This window comes from Panthera leo, chromosome B1, assembly GCF_018350215.1.
Source record: "Panthera leo isolate Ple1 chromosome B1, P.leo_Ple1_pat1.1, whole genome shotgun sequence".
Lineage (NCBI taxonomy): Eukaryota > Metazoa > Chordata > Mammalia > Carnivora > Felidae > Panthera > Panthera leo.
In genome coordinates, this window is record NC_056682.1 from 94,075,094 (window position 1) to 94,094,020 (window position 18,927).

The following is an 18,927-nucleotide window of genomic DNA, read 5'->3' on the forward strand; positions in this document are numbered from 1 at the left end:
AAATACTTTGCACTTCCCTGTTCATGGGGAACAATAGCTATCACAAGTGTTTTACTTTTGTACTTGTACAGTGATCTCACTGCATCAGCTACAGCGATTTCATTCTTATGTATTTAATTCCCCACCTTATTTCAATGAACTGAGAAAACAATTAGCAGAAGTGGAGAAAAAAAATTTTAAACAAAATGACTAATATGAAAGAAGAAAAAGATGTAAATATCAATTTCATTGTATATTCTTTTTATCTGGTTATTTAAACAGTGAAGATTATTTAGAATAAAGCTACATAGGTAAACAAACAAATGAAAGCATGAGGAAAGTTCTGGATCCATATATACACGATTATAAGAACACCATATTTTCAAATTAGAATATGGAGATGGACATTCAACCTTGGGATCCAACCTCATATGGAAGTAATCCAATCTGGTAGAGAAACTGAACATCTACATTCAGCTCCTCGTCCTGTCTTCTTCATGCGATCTATCTATCTATCTATCTATCTATCTACCTATCTACCTACGTACCTACCTACCTACCTATGAGGCTAAACATTGTGTTATGTCCAAAATGAATATATGTTCAGTTTTGGGAAAATCAAACATTTTCCTTCTAAAACATTAAATACACCAACACAATTCTAATAAATAGAGAAAATTTATTCTGCCTATTTTGTATATTGAAAACCACTTCTATGACTTATGATCATAGTCATAATGATGCTAGTGATGCTCGTGACAATAGAAAATAGTAAGAAGATCAACAGTGTAAGAATCCCCCCCCCCCAAATTAAATCAGTTAAACCTTTACATCCGCAATGTATGACACTCAGAGCACATTCTTTTTTTGGGGGGGGTGGGGGTGGTATTTTGACTGTAAGATTATTTTTTCTATGGGTTTATTAGCCCTTTAAGCTCTACTTCAATCTTTTTCATTTCTTTGTAATCAAAACTTTAAAAATAAAAATAAGGACATATAGAACATTATTCAATTTCAGAAATAGAATTTCTAAATAAACTCAAGAATGGGAACAACTTAAACCATCTTTTTTTAGTAATTTTTTTAATGTCGTATGCATTGGGTTTACAATAACCTGTTCCAAATTATTTGCATTCATCATATTCTGTTCTATATTTTTAAGCAGTGTATATTCGGATTTCTTAATATCTAGAAATAACAAAATTTAATTCCTTTTGTCACTCATTTCAATATTTAGAATCAGAATTACTTATAATAACATTGTCTTCTCCTAAGTGGATAAAGGAATGATAGCTTTGGTGTTTGTACGCTGGACAAGATGATGTGTAAGCAACCTCATAATTATCAAAACTCCTTATTATTTAGAAGAAAATTACTAGAGATAAATGTCTTTAAATGTAGGTTTTAAAAAAATGAATACTAAAATTATATCATTTATGATTTCAATCTATCCACTTAATAAAGCATAGGAAAATAAACTGTCAGAATTATTTTCACTCATGTAAAATAAAGCATTGAACGTCATTTTGGGATATATATTACGACTTTGCAAAGTCAGTAAACTAAAAATAACAATATATATAAAGGAAATACCACCATTAAAGTAATGCTATTAAGATAGCTTATTTAATATTAAGTAGTTAAAGAATATTTGGACATTATATCTAGAGGAAGTAGGGTGGGTAACATTATAATTTATCAAACACAAATTTCAAAAATCGATTTGCCCTTCTTCACTAATGTAAGACATAACATTTTACTAAGCTCTCTATTTTAAATATTGAAATAAAACCTAAAAAAAAAATTCCAAAACCTAGGAAACAGACACAACACAATGCAACAAATTTAGTGAAAACTTACTATCTGGAAAATTAATTTGTGTTGGATCTTCAAGATTATATTAGATTTCCAAAATTTATTCACATTAAATCTTCAAGTGTGTATTTTTTTTCTGATTTATATTCATGACATAGTTTTCAGTATGAGATATCATGTTTTCAACAGCAAGGAGTTCCAGATCCTCGTAAACTGAAGAATTATCTATCATTTTCATTTAAGATAAACCAAGTATAACTTGAACTTCAGAGGAATAAGCAAGTGTTTTGCCATTTAGAATTGGCTGGACAAAGACAAACAGCAAAGAAGGTTAAAAAGATAAAGGTAAAAGATGTGAAACCAGAAATAAAGGCCATATAGAGCAAATATAATGTGTTTTCAAAGAAAGTTTTCCGTTCTAATCAATTATTATTGCCTTTGTGACTTGATTAAATAATTGTATTTCTATGCTTTAAAATGTTAATGCTTATATTTTTAACAGAAGTGTTTTTAACATGGTACTTCCAATTTTCATTAGGAATTTAATATTTTTTTCTATAAGTTTGAATATTTATAAGAAATTACTATGGCATTCACAATGAGTCAAATGATGGAGCTTCCATTTGAAATATATTTTTTTCTTCTCTAAAACAAATCATATATTTTATAACTTCAAATATAAAAACATGGTATCTTATTTATCAGGTATTTGCTTACTTATCCTCAGTTTCTCATATAGTTCCTACCTTAATTGCTGTGTTTGAAACACAAACATCTCCTTAAAAATCACCTAAGTATGCAAAAATTTCCCTGACCAAGCTAGTTGGTCATAAACAGTGTCACAGCATGAGGGTAATGGCAATGATTCACCTTGCAAATTTGAAATGTGCAGGAGTGACAATCCTCTCATATTTCTATGTATTTCACTAGTCTAGCCTTTATAAAAATCAGATGGATTCTGATTAATTAAATGATTACATATAGAACCCTTCATCCCCTGCCACACATTACAACTCCTGGGTTTCTTAAGGTTCTGAAGGGAGAACACGACACCAATATTTGGGAATATTGGTATAAAGTTGAGTTTATGTAATCCTAAATAGATGAAACACAACATAGACCCCCTAGGTTATGAAACAAGATCAAGCCATCTATAGGAGATGTCATTCAAAAAAGGTAGCTCCAGGGGCGCCTGGGTGGCTCAGTCCATTAAGCATCTGACTTCGGCTCAGGTCATGATCTCACCATTGGTGAGTTCGAGTCCCACGTCGGGCTCAGTGCTGACAGCTTAACAGCTCAGAGGCTGGAGCCTGCTTCAGATTCTGTGTTTCCCTCTCTCTCTCTCTCTCTGCCCCTCCCTCGCTCATGCTATGTCTCTCTCTCTCAAAAATAAACAAACATTTTAAAAAAAGGTAGCTCCAGCGCTATTTCTGAGCCCAGGTGTAAATTCAGCATGTGGCCATTAAATATCAAGTGACTAGATAGCCAGAACCAAGAGCATTGTAAGCTGAACTCTTTCAGACCCACCAAACCCATGTCAAGTAGATCTATCAGCATTATATAGCAAAATGAATATATATATTTGGAATTCCACAGGAGCAGGTTCAGAGGGTCAAGAAAGCTGCATGAACAGGTAAGACATATCTCCATATTATTCAACATTTCACTTAGGTCAGACCCATGGTCACATGAGGGTTTCTCTGGGACAAGCTGACAAAGAAAAAAGAAGGTCAATTTCAGTTCATGGTTGGATTGACTCAGTATGTCAGTGCAAGCAAAAGAGCAACTACTGCAATATATTGTTCTAGAGAGACTTGGACAAATAATATCACCCAGACTCTGTCGTTAGCCACTCTACTGCTGGCACAATGGGTACAAGAAAAAGCAGCAATAATGGCATGGATGAAGGTGAGAGATGGGCACAATACCATGAGGCTTGTTCAGAAAGCCAATCTAGCTTTCTTCTATCGCTGAAATTCCAGCCTGTCAGCAACAGAGACCATTGTTGAACTCCAGTACAGATTTATCCCCCAATGTGACAAACTGCTACCTTGCTGACAAACTGAGTACACTGAAGCCTTCCCATGCTGGAAGGGACAAAGATTAACATTGTTTAAGATCTGCATATATCTTCGAAATGGGTGTTCCTTTCCTGTCCTTAAGGCTTTGGCCAAAACCACTATCTGAAGATGTATAGAGAATATGATCCACCAGTATGGAATCCCCCAAAAAACTGCCTTGATCCAAAGTACTCACCCTATAGCAAACATGGTGGTGACAATATACCCATGGGATCCACTTACTGAGCTTATCATTTAGTGTTCATTCTGTTACCAGCCTAATAGAGTGATGGAAAGGCCTTTTTAAAGGTCTAACAGGATGTCATTTTACAGAGCCCAACTCTGCAAGAATATTGTATCATCTCCCAAAATGTGCTATATACTTTAAACTAACAATCATCGAATAGTGCTATTTCCCTCCATAAATAGAATACACTGGCCTAGAAACCAAGCACTGAGTGTAGAATTAATTTGTTTTACCATTACTTTCAGCAATCAACTTAAGAAATGTATGTTTTCTTGCCCCAGAAATTTAGGCACAATACATGTAGAGATTCAGGTTCCCAGGCAGGAGGACACTCTTCCCAAAAGGGATGCAATGTCCACTTTAAGCTACAGCTGCCACCCAGTCATTTGGAGCTTATTATGTAAAGAGACAACTAGGCAAAGAAAACAGTCACATCCTGGCAGAGGTAACTGGCATTTATCATCAGTGGGAGACAGGGTTGGGGTTACACAAAACGGGGAGAGAAGAAAATGTCTGGCATCCAGGTGGTTTACTTGGCTATCTTTTAGAACTCTCCTGTTTAATCTTGATATTAAGTGGCCAGCAAGTGTAATTATGAACAGGGCTTAAGTTTTGGGACATTAACTTCCTATTTGGAGTTTTCCTCCTACAGCAAACTACAACTAGAGTCTGACCTGTTCAGACTTATCGCTCCCACCAGCTTGACTAAATTTTAGATAGGCTTCTTTCAGACTAGAGGCCCCTGACCTACTTTTTCTTAGAGTATTTACTTTAGAAAATCTGAAATTGCAAATTATTTCTCTGCCCTTTGAGATGCAAATCTCCCAGCTTCCTGTCAGTTTTACAATCCAGGAATGTCTTTCTCAAAGACCTGAGAGGCATCCCTTTGAAATGTAATCATCAAGAAAAGATAGGGCTCCAGTTATCAGTCAGTCTCTGTGGGTGGATAGGAACCTAACTTTGAAAAGGGACAATTAGCATCTTTTCATGTGTCTGTTAGCCATCTGGATGACTTCTTTGGAAAAGTGTCTAGTCATGTCTTCCACCCATTTCTTCACTGGATGTTTTTTGGGGGGTGTTGATTTTGATGAGTTCTTTCTAGATTTTGGACACTAACCCTTAATCGGATATGTCATTTGCAAATATTTTCTCCCATTCTGAAGGTTGCCTTTTAGTTCTGTTGATTGTTTCCTTCACCATGCAGAAGCATTTTACCTCCTCTGGAGACATGTCAAGTAAAAAGTTGCTGCAGCCAAGGTCAAAGAGGTTGTTGTCTGTTTTCTCATCTAGGATTTTGATGGCTTCCTCCTGTCTCACATTTAGGTCTTTCATCCATTTTGAATTCATTTTTGTGTACGGTGTAAGAAAGTGGTCCAGTTTCATTCTTTTGCATGTCTACAGCCAGTTTTTCCAACACCATTTGCTGAAGACAATTAGCAAACACAGATGGTCTAATTACAGTGACCAACCTTCCCCTGATGTGTTCCAGTACTTTTCCTTTGGCTCTCTCCAACAGTTAAAATTCCTCCTCTTTTCTTTCAGTGGAGTTGAGCTGAATCTCACCAATTGCAAGTCTCTTGCAGTAGTCTTGAATAAAGTCTTCCTTTCCATTTTTAGCATGCATTTCATGCATTTTTTTTTTCTTTGACAAGTCCTGGAGAAGCATATCCCACATGGGATGAACTTAAGCTAATAAGTCAGTGGATCCATGTGGCACAAGTGGTTGACGGTAGTGGATATTGTAGTATACCATGCAGAATCTCCCTCTTCCAATACTCACTCATTCTCCCATCTTCTGGGAATGCTGACTGCTGACTGCTCTCAGCAGTGTCTCTGAAAATACTTTCATCTGAAAATAGCTGCTTCCTCATCTAATGGCTGACCAATGGGAGGTTACTTATACCCAAGCTTTCTTTTCATTTGGGAGAACTCTGAAGAAATCCTACATATGCAGTTATTCTTTAGACCACATTCGTTACTACTATTTTGACACTGTTAAATTTCACCCCAGTCCTGTAACCCTGGATTAGACCATTCATTTTCTTAATGGTAAGAACACTGCTTCATATTAATTTCGAATGCCCAGATAATTATTCAAATGTAAGTTTTATATACCCAGTTATATTTGTTTTCTTAATTTTATACTGTTAACAGTTTTGAACCAATAGCCTTTATGATAAGAATTTTTAAATGCATTGTTACACTCAGTATTCATACATGCACTTCCAAGTTTTGTTTTATTGCCATGTGCATTTTTTTTAATATTTTGAAAACTGTAAACTGTGAGAATGACTTAGATATTCATTCTATTAATATCCCAGAACAGTTCACTTTCCATTGCCTATTTTAAAACTACTGATTTTATTGATTCAAATGTTTTGCATATTTTTATCACCGTTCCTTTAATGTTTTCTGTACACTCAGACACATCTCATTTGTTTATCATGTAATTAATAACATGTGTTTATTTCTCTATGTTCATTTCTCTTGTTTAATAACAAAAAACAGGAGCACATTTATTAACTAGTTACTATAATTTCCATCATCTGAACCAATAGCACAACTATGCTGTTCTCACAGAGTTAATTTGTTTATTTTTTAAAAATGTTTATTTATTATTTATTTTGAGAGGTGGGGGGAGGAGGGGCAGAGAGAGGAAGGGAGAAAATCCCAAGCAGGCTCTGCTGTGCCAATGCAGAGCCCAATGCAAGGCTCAAACTCATGAATCATGAGATCATGACCTGAGCCAAAACCAAGAGTTGGTCACTTAACCTACTGAGCCATCCAAGTGCCCCAATTTTTGTATGAGGTATTTTGTATGGAGGAAGAAACAAGTCTCTTGGTGCTATCAAGTTGCTTAAGTATCCATAGCCTTTCCTTTCTTTCATCAGGCTATGCTGCAACTTAATAGTCTTTTGTCTCTTAATAGTCTATTGTTCTTGCCTTGATGTTTATTTTTCCAAAAATAGGAAATATGATTGGATCATACAATGTTTAGGAATTTTATACATGTTAACTCTGTGTTTAATTTCACCTTCCCTATTATAGTGTCACCAACCTGACAAGAAGGCCTTGTATTTCAATAATACCCCAAATCTACCAATGTATAGAACACACAGTGGTTTCTTTAAATATTTAACAAATGATTGTATGGGAAGACAGTATAACCTCCATAAATATGGCAACATGATTTCAATGTGTTTTAATTTCTTAAAGGGTACAACTATACTTACTTGGCAAAAATCTATTTGGTGATTCTGATGCTACCTAGGAGTTACAGTTTATGAAGGCTTAAGGAACCAAGAGCTTGTTTATTACATCAGAAGAATTTCTAGAGCTCTAACACAAATATTTACAAAGCAGCTCTGCAAAAACAATATAATTTCAAATGTAGTTTCTGATAAGGCTCATTTTCCAACAAGCCTTCCTGCTTGTTGGAATAAAAGCTTGCTAGAATAGAATAGAATAAAGGCTTCCTGCTTGCTAGAATAAAGGCTTCCTTGCTTACACAAACCACCTAAAGAAAGAGATATAGTGCACACATATTAGCCTCTAATTTTCTTTTCCAGAATCTTACATGAAACTCAAACGCATCATCAGAAATGTTTGGCATCAATACCACTCAAGTGACTGATAACAAACTCCCTTAATGTCAAGAGCCATTCCATTTTTCTTTCAGGAAGAATAAGGCCATACCTAAACATATTAAAATATTATTCACTTTGACAATGGAACTAGTTCCAAGACATGAACTATTGCTATATTAGAAACAAGAAGCAATCAGTATTTTTCATTGCCTAAGAATCTCTATACTACAAAAAAATCCATCACTTCTAATGAAATTGGTAAGTACCTAGGAGGCAAATGTCTTTCCTTATTTCTACTGTGAAATCTGGGTTGAAATGAGCAGTTGTAGTTAACTCGCATTCCTATTAACCAGAAAAATTTAGCCAATAGTGAATAAATTTATCAAAGCTTTTGGAAAATGACATGAAATTTTCATTAAGATTAAAAGGACTATTACAGTTCTATTTTAAGTAGACCTGTATTTTTCTTAATATGAAAAACTGAGAATACCAGTAAATTTACTTTTATTTAAATTATATTGATTAATCAACAAAAATATCACTTAGATTCACTTATCTAAATGATAGTAATATATAGTTGAGCTTATGTGTGAGGTTTTTAATACAAATATCATCTTCAATTTCTGCCTATAAAGTGATTATGTAGTACAATTTATGCTTTCTTTACTGTGTAATTGGTTTATCAGTAACTGTTGTGTCAACAGCAAATCATATTTTCTGGTGCATTAATCTTAAGAATTTTTCTTTCTAGACACACAGAAAATGAAGCCACATGAACATCTGAAAGAGATTAAAATGGAATAAAAAGTCCTCAGTAGAATTTTAATGTATTTTTATATTAGCATCAAAGACCAATATTGTATGGCTTCAGATATATGCTTGCAACACAATTATTTTAAGATACTTATTAGAAATCACACAGTGGTTTTAACTTACTAAGGTAAGTCACCTTAATGGTAACTTAGGCATAATTGGAAATTAGATAAATACTTTCAGGCTGATAATGCTCTTAAGGAGTCATTTACAAAAAGCAAAAAAAAATCTTAAGTATTGTTTTGAATAGTAAAGTTAGTAAAGAATAAAATTCTATTAATCAAGAGAAATTGCACTTGAAATAAATCAAAATATAACATTTTGTAAATTTTCAGAAAAATAAATAGGCTATATATTTCACTTTGCATGACTAGATTTCAGTAGTTGTAGTTTTCCTTCCTAACATTAATTTCAATTTTCAATATATACTTGCCTGTGTGAGATCACTTGATTAATGCCAGTCTGTCTCATTAGAGAGAAAGCTACATGAGAGAAGAAAGCATGGGTGCTTTGTTCTCTATCTCCCAAGTTACACTTTGCCTGGCACATGGAATTAGTTTAATATATTTTCTGAATACATTAAAAATAAATGGACAGGGGCACCTGGGTGGCTCAGTCGGTTGAGCGTCCGACTTCGGTTCAGGTCATGATCTCGCAGTCCATGAGTTCGAGCCCCGCATCGGGCTCTGTGCTGACAGCTCCAGCCTGGAGCCTGCTTCGAATTCTGTCTCCCTCTCTCTCTGCCCCTCCCCCACTCATGCTCACTCTCTCTCTCTCTCTCTCTCTCTCTGTCAAAAATAAATAAAAACATTAAAAAAATTTTTAAATGTCTAAAAAAAAATAAATGGACAATATTACCAAAAAAACTATCTGACTCTCATTAAATGGTTGTATGTGACCAGACACTGGACCAATAAAACAAAAACAAAATATACCAAATGACCATATGAGTTTAATAAAAAACATTATGCATAATTTTATGCTCAATATTATGCTTAATGCACACAATTTGAAGAAATATATAAATGTAGAAACATGATAGATGACAGACGATAGATAGATAGATAGATAGATAGATAGATAGATAGATAGATGATAGATAAATAGATAGATCTGGACACTTCTGGCCCTAAATTTCCCAATCCCATTTTAATTTCCAAATTCTGTTCTATTTTTTTCTAATTTCAAATGTAATTTGAAATAATAATTTTGTGGCTTTCTGATCCTTTCTGTAATATTAACTACTAGTAATCTATAACAGTATTGTTTTTATCTCAATGAGATTGTTTTGCTTTATAATTGGCTATCTTATAAAACTTCAAAATACATTTTGATAACAAAGACAAAAAAATAATTTTATGGCAAGTCATTTATTTCTCCACACTTTTGATTAAGTTTAAAACATGGTATTTGGAAAAAATTTACAATCTAGATGGACATCAAAACCAAAAATTTAATGAAATCATCCTATAATCATATTTGTCATGAATGGCCTTTGAACTGTAACTGTTCTTTAGTAATCAAAGAGTCATTTTGTCTTCTCATTGATTCCAACATCTACATATTTATATAACTTTTAAGTATGTGTTTTTGGAAACCTATATGGATATAATTTACATAACCACATGTTTTTATGTGTTCATTTTGACCTAATTTATAGAGATAATAAGTATACATTTTCTACTTTTCTACTTGCATGTTTGGTAATTTCTTCAACAATTTCTGCAGTGTTTTCTAATATTCTTATATGAGATTATAATATATCTGAGGTTATACTCGAGCGATGCAACATGATAGTTAGTATGCAGTATACCAAAGCTTTTGGCTAATTAATGTAATTCTTGTATAATGAATTTTTATTTGTTCCATAAGTAATATGAGCATTGAAAATATAGTTTTTGTCATACACATATGTATTAGTCTGCTGGGGCAGCCATAACAAAGTACCACACACTGAGTGGCTTAAATAACAGAAATTTATTTTCTCACAGTTCTGGAAGCTAGAGGTCTCTGATCCAGATGCTAGAAAGTTTCTGGTAAGATTTCTCTTCCTGACTTGCAAATGGCTATCTCTTGCTATTTCCTCACATAGACTTTCCTCTGTGCATTCGTGGAAAGCCAGTGAGCTGTGATGTCTCATTCTTTTTTTTTTTTTTTTTTTTTTTATAAGGACACCAGTCCTATCAGATTAGGGCCTCAATCTTACCATCTAATCGAATCTTAATTATCTCCATAAAGGCCCTATCACCAAATACCATCACATTGGAGGTTACAGCTGCAATCTATGAGTTTTGGGGGAACACAGTTTTATCCAAAACAATATAGAGTTTCCTTTATCTTCCCAATTACAACACATTTGTAATTTCAAATGTGGATTTTACTGCTTTTGTTTTGTTTGTTGTGTTGTTATCCTTTAAGTATATAAGTTTCAGCCACCTAGGGGTCATCACTGACCTATATCAATATTATGTACAATGTGTTTCTTCATAAAGCAGTTTGAACAAGTATTAAAAGTTTAGGTTGTGTTTTTTTTTTCCAAATTGCAAAATATAAGTTAATATCTGTTGCTGATCTCATGACTAGTAATTTTTCAATGTGAAAATATAAACACAATCTAACTTGGCATGTACCTAAACCAATTGCTATGGAAATGATATCATGAAATATGATCATGGATGTTTTTTAAATCATTACTCCATTTATTAAATTTGAATGTATAGCATATTTCTAGGTCTAGTTTTATTGATAGATCAACTGCAGTTTTCCTCTGCTACAAGGCAAATGGCAATCAAAGACTGATCATAGAGCTTTAACAATATTTCTAGTGTGACACGGGATTAAAATAATCAATACAACTCATAACACTGTACTTTCATATGAGGTCAAATGCTAAAGTTTTGATTCTTGGATTATCTCCTGCTGGTAATTGTGCCAGACTGCATTCTGATAATTTCCCACCATAGTGAATAAATGTTAAAATGTTTCAAAATTCAGAGTTGTGTGACAGGAGTTGTTTACAGGATTTCACAGTGTCTATCTCTTGTAACTCTGTTCTGCTGACAGTATGATGCTTGTCATTCAAGTCAATATGCACAGGGTTCCTGGAAGCTGGATTTATGAATAGTTTTCCTGGTGTACTTTTTTAATGGAATAAATACATAATTTTATTAGATTTTTTATTACTATAACAATCATACAGTATGATTGCATAGCTCATGTATAGCCCATGCAGAATGATAAAAAGTGAAATTTACTTACCTTTATTCTATATTTTGTACCACATGCAGTCACTTGTCAATGGCAGTATTAAAACATAATTATGTCAAATACTATTATAAAAATCTTAAGAGTTGAAATGGATTTTAAATGTTATGTATTGAAATGTGCTATCCCATACACAACTAAACTTCATAACACCTATAATATGATATCATGGAAAGGATAATGAAATACACATGAGGAGAGCTGAATTCTAACTCCTTCTCTCCAACTGATTATGAGTAAGACTTTGGGCAAAACAGTTAAACTCTCTGAATCTCAGTAACCACAGTTATTATCAGTGCTGCCTAATTTTCTAGCTCTCAGTATCAGTAAACTTCACCCACATGATTTCCCTGTATTCACACAAGTCAGTGATACACTGCTGAAACAGTCAAGGCCTTAACTTGAGTGTGGTTTATCTTCCCTTCACCACTCCATTCCTTTTCCTACGGATCTCCTTTCCTTCTCCCCACAAGGGGCCTCCAGTCATGAATACATCTTGGATTTTCCCTGAAAGGGCTTTTGTTACTGAGATGTTGTCAATGTCATATTTTGTAAGAATATATTTCACATTAAAAGTCGAGGGTTATGTGTGTGTACACACTTGATTTCACACCCATGTGATTTCAATATCTTATTATCAATTGACCATTAAGTGGAAAGTGATACAGACCATCAACTACATGGATTTTCTTTTTTTGTTTTTTTAGAGAGAATGTTTTTTTAAAAAAATTTAAATTTTATTTTAGAGCGAGAGAGAGAGTTTGCTCAAGTAGGGGCCCAGGGCAGAGGCAGAGAGAGAGAGAGAGAGAGAGAGAGAGAGAGAGAGAGATTCTTAAGCAGGCTCCATGCTCAGTGCAGAGACCGATGGGGGCTCAATCCCATGACCTGAGCCAAAATCAACAGTCAGTTGTTCAACTGACTGAGCCACCCAGACTCTCCAACTACAAAGATTTTCTATATACTACATCAGCTGGAACAATTTTTCAAGAAGAGAAATGAACAACTCTTTCCCTCCAATGTTTTAACTGCTGGAAACTGAAGCACAACACTATTTCCAATAGCAACTATCTGAACAGTAACAATTTCATACCCTAATTGAGACAACAGTCACATTATTTATTAGAATACTTCAAGCAGTTGGTGGATGATGTCAGGAGGTTCACTCACACATGTTGCTGTTTCTGAAAAGATGTTTTTTTTTTCAAAATCTGGAGATTAAGTATGGAGATGTGGTTCATATATATCTAGGGGAAACTTGTGTTTTAAAGCCTGCAAGGCCTAAATATCAGTTGGCTGTTTCACTCCTCCAGGATAATTACTATGAAAGTGAATTCTGTGGACATCAAAGATTTTTTGAGAGGTCATTTCTTTCTTTAAAATTATCTATAAATAAATATGTTTGCCAACACTGACCCAAATGTCTTCATGGAATATTTGGCAGTAATTCCAGATGTATCTTAGAAAAGACAGTCATTTGAAAATATTTCTTAGAAGTTATTAGGTTTATATCCCATAAGAAAGATAAAGCCTGAGTATATTGTTTTCTTAAAGAAATAACTACTGTGTTCTTAAAGAATGTTTTCACTGATATTTTACATGCCAAAAATGGTCAAAATAAAGCCAAATATACCAAAAGTTTCAAGGCTGAGAAAAATATAAATATTGAGTTAGTGTTATGAAGTATTATAAAAACTTCAGAGATAATATATCTAATATTGGACCCCAGAATGTTTATGTCATTCAATTGTGCACATATGTGTGTTAATTATGTATGTGCATGCGTATGTGTATGCACTCTTCGTGATGAACATGAGGGTAGTCAGTTTTATTTTTATGACAAAACTGGTAGCTTCAAAACCAATGACTGAAATGGATATGCAAATGTAAAGAATTAATTGTTGGCAGAAGAAATGAAAGAAAATGGAAGAGACAGAAACAGCTTTTAGAAAGACAAAATCACTGTGCATAAGATGTCAATGTGAGTAGAAAATGCAACATTTCTCCCATTTACTGATAAAAAGAGGCACCTGAACATAAACAAAGGGCTAAGAAAGGGCTAGACTCTGAATCACAGGACAGGGATGAAGTGAAACCTGGAAGAAGAGGCTTTACAGAAAGTGGAAGAAGCAAATGAACACGATGAACTTTATGAGACAAATGCTGATGAAACATGAAAATGCTAGAAAATGCCAAAAATGAAATTTAATATAAATACGGTTATTCTTTTTCGACGTGATCTTTCTTTAAAAGCAGTTGCAATTAATCTCTTGTAGATATAGCATGGACGAGATGTATGTCTCCTATTAATCTCTCTGAATCTAACTATACGCAGTATTTGTTAAGGTTAAAGTTACTCAGAGATGGTAAAGTTTATGAGGTGTTAGTCAACTCTGAGTCAGAGATTACTACATATTTAACATTCTCAGTTTCTTTCTGTATTTGGACACACACACACACATGCACAAAGTGCATTTCCCAATCATTCTTGCAGTTTGGTGACCTCGTATGACCAAATTGTGCAAATGAAATGTCAGCAAAATGATATCTACCACTTCCAGGCTTAGCTAATGGAAACCTACAAGAGACACATGGACTCTTATTTTCCACCATTTTAGGTTAAATGTAGGAGAGGATCATGTCATAGAAGTTAGCAGAGCTCCTAACTGAAGAACCATGGGTTCCCTGAATGACTTTTTTGAACACAGCATCTTCTACTAACCAGTATCAGACTCATAATGATGTAGTTGTTTAGGACTTGGGATATCCAACCTTCAAATAATGGTGGTTTGCCAATCAAAGCAGTGACATATCTAATGATGCAGAGTCCAGGAGGAAGCAGTTAGTTGAGGTCTTTGAAGTCTCTATGGTCAAATACAAGAAATTGTAATTAGCAACTTCCCAAAACATTTTCAACTAGAACTATATCCATTTCAGAGGACCTAGATTGAAAAATAAATATTGTAGTCTGGATGAAACAATGTGGTATCTGAAAGTCCCAATTCTCTGGAGCACTTAGAATAGCACTATTGTCCAATGAATCCCCAAATCCAGCAGGTTCATTAAGTGAAGAACTTATGAAATTACAACCCACTGCAGAGAATTTTACAAACCAGGAAAAGAATGGGAACAGGGTTCTCTCTCAAAATCTCTCTCATTCTCTCATATTCTTTATCCCTTCCTCCCTCCCTCACTCCCTTCCTTTTCTCACTCTCTCTTCCTAACACGCACACACACACACACACACACACGTGTGTGTGTGTGTGTGTGTGTGCGTGCATGCATGTGTGTTAGAGAGGGAGATTTTGGAAATTTTTGCTATCCAAAAAGTATACAACGTAAGAAACTATTCAAATCTTTTGCTATTCAAAAAGTATACAACATAAGAAACTACACTTTGGAACAGAGTTGCCTAAGTTGTTAAAATTTATACTGACAGCAGCCTTTAACCATCAGAAAATGCACTTCAACAGAAAACAAAGATTTGAACACATTTGGTTTCTATCATGTGAATAGAAATAAAATAATAATAGTCCAGACTCTTTAAAATTTGTAAGATTTAGTTGAAGTGTCAGAATTCAGTGCATATGATATTTAACATTTTTTCTTTATTCATTAATTTAATTTATTTACTTACTATTTAGAGAGAGCAGATGGGGGAGGGGCAGAGAGAGAGAAAGAAAGAGAGAATCCCAAGCAGACTCCACACCATGATTGCAGAGCCCATTGCAACGCTCGAACTCACTGTGAGATCATGCCCTGAGCGGAAATCAAGAGTCAGATGCTTAATCAACTGAGCCACCTAGGTGCCCGATATTAATGATGTTTTAAATTGCACTTTTGTCATATCTCAATAAATTGTCTTCCCTTGAAGTTTAGTCAAAAGTCTAACAAAGAATTATACACAAGACCGCCCTAAAGTTAAGACTATCTGTGTACAATCGGGGAGCCTGGGTGGCTCAGTCGGTTAAGCGTCTGACTTCGGCTCAGGTCATGATCTCACGGTCTGTGAGCGTGAGCCCCTCGTCGGGCTCTGTGCTGACAGCTCAGAGCCTGGAGCCTGTTTCAGATTCTGTGTCTCCCTTTCTCTCTGCCCCTCCCCTGTTCATGCTCTGTCTCTCTCTGTCTCAAAAATAAATAAACGTTTTAAAAAAAAGACTATCTGTGTACAATGTATTAAATAATTCCCATTAAAATTAAAGATTTTTTAGAAAAAAAACTCAGAATGACTAATTCTAACATTCTTCAAAACTTTACACTTTTCTGATACTTCAAACAAGCAAAAAGGAACATCACACTAGTGGAGAATACTAAACAAAGAATATTGAAATAATACTTAGGCCATGTGTGATGTGACCCACTATTCAGTTGTTACTTTGTTACTACTGACTGTACACATCAACTTAGACTGGTATAGCTTCCTGTAATTCATTCTGATAAAATCTTTGGTGAGTTCCTCAGTCAGTTGTGATTCTACTGACAGATACTGAAAACTCTTTTCCTATACTTTAATCATCAGAAGAGAGACATGACACAGCACAAGAAATCATTGTTGTTTTTTTCTTTGGAGACAAGTATCCTGATTATTCTTATTGAGAGTCAGGCTTTATACAGCTCTAGATTATCTGTGGAATTAGCAGGCAACAATCAAAATACAGGAAGACGAGATGTTTCCCTATGACTATATTTTTGGATTCAAAGAATTAAACTTACCCCATCAAAAAGAAAATGGATGTAAAGCTAATAACTAAGTAAAACTAAAATACAATGATCAAGCAACCAAACCTTAGTTGATGTCTAATGGTAGGTTATTTTACCTGAGCCATTTTCCTCTAAGCAATGGCAGCAAAATTACACGTTTGAATTCCGATGCCTGTGATAAGTATCCTAGTATTTAAGGATTTGTTAGAAAATAATTCCTTCTACGGTGTGTGCTTCTGATGTGGCAAATAATTTCTGTAGAAAATATTAATAAAAAATATCTTCACAACAACTTCAACGTTAGCCATAATTTTGACCAATATACTTCAGGAAGCAGAATAAATAAATGTCAGTAGCCAGTAGAATTTCAAGGAAAGTACTGCTTCAAACTTGGTCATCTTAGAAGCTATGTAAACAGGGATGAATAACTTTCAATCATGCCAGTAAGTCTATAATGATCTATTATTATTATTATTATTATTATTCATGGTTATCTTATTCTCATCCTTAATACTTTTCATATAGCACGGACTTTCTCTAATTTCCTCAATGAGAAAAGCCCATCCATCTTGATTTTCTCTATCTCAGCATTCTATCTCATTTATACATTTTGTTTCCTTTCTCAGTCTTAATATATTTACTGCATATAAATGCATATGATGTGGTATACTTGAGGGCAGAGGCCATATCTGTCTTGTTCACATAGCAGCCCATTAAAGCCTAACAAAGTACTGGACATATAATAAGCCATCAATAACATTTGATGAATGAATTAATATACTGTGAATATTCTTGTTCAAATCCAAATACATTCAAAATCATTACATAGACCATATCCTCATTCATAAATTCTGGTGGTATAAGAGACATATCAACCCTTATAGAACAGTTCTCAAATATTATTCTTTCAGCTAATCAGGTAAAATACAGTGTCATCTCTCTGGAAGAAAAGTATTTCTTTTATATTATTGTTAGTTAATAGCTAAACATGTATCTCTGAAAGAACTACATCAGAATTTAATTCATGTACATTTATTATTCTGGTCAATGTACTATATATGAGATTCTCAAGTGTTTCTTAATCAGAAGACTAACAAAGTTGTCTAGGTTTTCTAATCTATTGTATAGCAGAAGTGATGGTTATACAACCCATGTACTCTTCCCTGCTTTCTCCTTATCCTGGAAAAGTGACAGATACTATGTTTCAACTGTAGAACTCTTTTCAAAGACTGCAAGGAAAAGACAGTCTTCAACATGAGAATGACATCCCAGCATCATTTTCTCTTTTATTTCACAAAGTTCTCTTTGGAGAGGTTCATGACAATCAGAAGTTTGTTTTTTGGATCTTTAGATCTGAAAATATGCTGGGTGACAGTATAGACAGTTGGCAGCCAATAAAGATAAATTTTACCTGTCAAAACTTTCATAAACTGTTTAGGTAAAGAAATATAGATGATTTGGGCAAGTTAATAAAAATAAAAATTTATATCAAAGAATACCTCTCAATGAATATAATGTGGAAAGTGTTGAAATAAGATTACATTAATAATTGTGATACATTTAGAATCACAATCTCAAAAATACCTTTAAAATTAAAGACATAAGATTATAAACAGAAATATACACACATGTGTAAGTATATGTGTACATATATGCATATGTATAGAGATAGAGGTATAATCTGGGTGATTTTACTGAAGAACAACAGTAGGAGAAGGCAGAGGGTAAGAATAGAAAGTACCCCAGAAATGCACTAGGTGGGTATGGACAGCAGGAATGGCCATAATACCCAAGGGAAGGTAATGACTTCAGATTCCATTCATACCCGTGTCATTAAACAGAAGGTTCAATGTCCTAGACAAGCACAGCAGGACTCCTCAGGAGCAGTAACAATACATTAGTAATTTAACAAGTAAAATCACAATTCTAGTGTAGTCTGTCAGTATCAAATAAGAGCACAACCAATGGCTATGAGCTAAGGACACAGAACAGTTCCTTGGAAAGAGAGCAGTCAACTAAACAGGATGCAATTCTTGGAATGGCTATTAGCAGAAAATCAAAATGCTATTTTACCTTTAGGTAAGAAGAACAGGAACATATAGATTCATTAGGTAACACACTTTTTATTTTGGCAAACTTTTTAGACTCCTAAAATTCTAGGCTCTTAGAATTTTAGACTGTTAGACTCTTTTGGTTTGGGACAGTTTCTCAGACATTTTTTACTTTTGACGATCTTTACAGTTTTGAGGACTACTAGTCAGGGACTTGGTAGAATTTTTCTCAATTGGGTTTTGTCTGATATTTTTTCTAATGATTACATGTTTTCAGGAGGAAGACTACACAGATAAAATGACATTCATACCTCATCAGCACTCACTGCAGATATATAGGAATGCACTTAAATTTTGTATATGGACCTTGTATCCCTCAACCTTGCTTTATTTGCTTTTTAGTAATTTTGAAA

The 18,927-nt window shown here is 34.1% G+C and overlaps 1 long non-coding RNA gene across 2 annotated transcripts in view; it reads right to left on the bottom strand.

Moving 5' to 3' along the window:
• LOC122217002 overlaps positions 1–18,927 on the bottom strand; it is a 129,854-nt gene that overhangs the window by 53,154 nt on the left and 57,773 nt on the right. The window contains exon 3 of one of the 2 annotated variants that reach the window (XR_006201241.1): positions 14,485–14,626. The exons of the other annotated variant lie outside the window; for it this stretch is intronic. This is a non-coding gene — a long non-coding RNA (uncharacterized LOC122217002). The remainder of the gene's footprint in view (positions 1–14,484; positions 14,627–18,927) is intronic. 2 annotated transcript variants of the gene reach the window in all.